This window comes from Octopus bimaculoides, chromosome 6 (genome assembly GCF_001194135.2).
Source record: "Octopus bimaculoides isolate UCB-OBI-ISO-001 chromosome 6, ASM119413v2, whole genome shotgun sequence".
In the NCBI taxonomy this organism is placed as follows: Eukaryota; Metazoa; Mollusca; class Cephalopoda; order Octopoda; family Octopodidae; genus Octopus; species Octopus bimaculoides.
The window spans coordinates 75,798,939-75,800,248 of NC_068986.1; positions in this window are offsets into that span (position 1 = coordinate 75,798,939).

The window sequence follows — 1,310 nt, forward strand, 5'->3', positions numbered from 1 at the left end:
ATATATATATATATATATATATATATGTATGTATGTATGTATGTATGTATGTATCTATGTATGTATGTATCTATGTATTTATGTATGTATGTGTACATATCTATACATACAGATATATGGTTATCTCACATTACATACATACACACACACACACACACACACACACACATATATATATATGCATACGTACATACATACATACACATACATACATACATACATACATACATACATACATACATGGGGAGTGTAACGTATAAGAATAGAACAGATAACAGACGTTGGGCGAGAGAAAAGATGTTTATTTTATTGTTTACAGTTGTTTCATAATCTTGTTATGTATTACATCAACGTTCGTACGTAAATGAAATATACATATAAATGTATATGCGTGTGTACACCCATATATACAAGGCTACTGACAACTAAACTGACAGGTTAATCTTCAGAACGATTCATGGTAGTCCAAAACATCAACTTTACTACATAGAGCAAGCTGACCCAATATATATCAACAGACGATAGATGCACTCAGCAGGCTACCATTTATGATTTGCTTTGAGGGTATGATCGATCATAGATCAATACAAAATCTGAGAAAGAAGCAGTAAGTAAATACAATAAAGTCAAAAACAATCAAAAGAATAAAAAAAAAGTATGTATATATGCTACACACTCTCTCACATAAATGGTGTACCCTTGTAGCAAGTTACTGTACGAAAGATAATCATTTCTAGATAAATGTTGGCAAGATTAGAAGTTTGAATTAAAAATCGATACCCAGAGAAGAAGATGCATAGAATATACATAATTTTTTCGTTCTTACTCATTACAAAAGTCTTAAAATTTCTGGACATAGGTAATCTTGCTTAGCGTTATTTCATTCTTATTAGAAATCATCAGTATGACATAAGCCAGGGCAAATAAATTGAACTAAATTAAACATTTTACGAAGCGAGACATTTATTATAAATAGAATATAGTCAATTTAGAAAACATTTTCCTTCTTTTATTTTTTATTTTTTCAGAGATCGTTAACATGGAAAAGAGGGAGAGAAAGTTCCTACATACAGATTAACCGTTTTCAGTGAATTCAACCACGTGAAAGTGTCTTTATTGACGGCAATGTTGTCCTTGCAGCTAACATTGCTCTTTGGCACACGATCACCTGTGATTCTAGTAGTTTTCAGTAACATCTGAAAAGATCATTTCTTTCCGTTCATATATATATATATATATATATATATATACATATACACACATGCAAACATGCGTGCATGCACATATGTATATACATATAAGTACACATA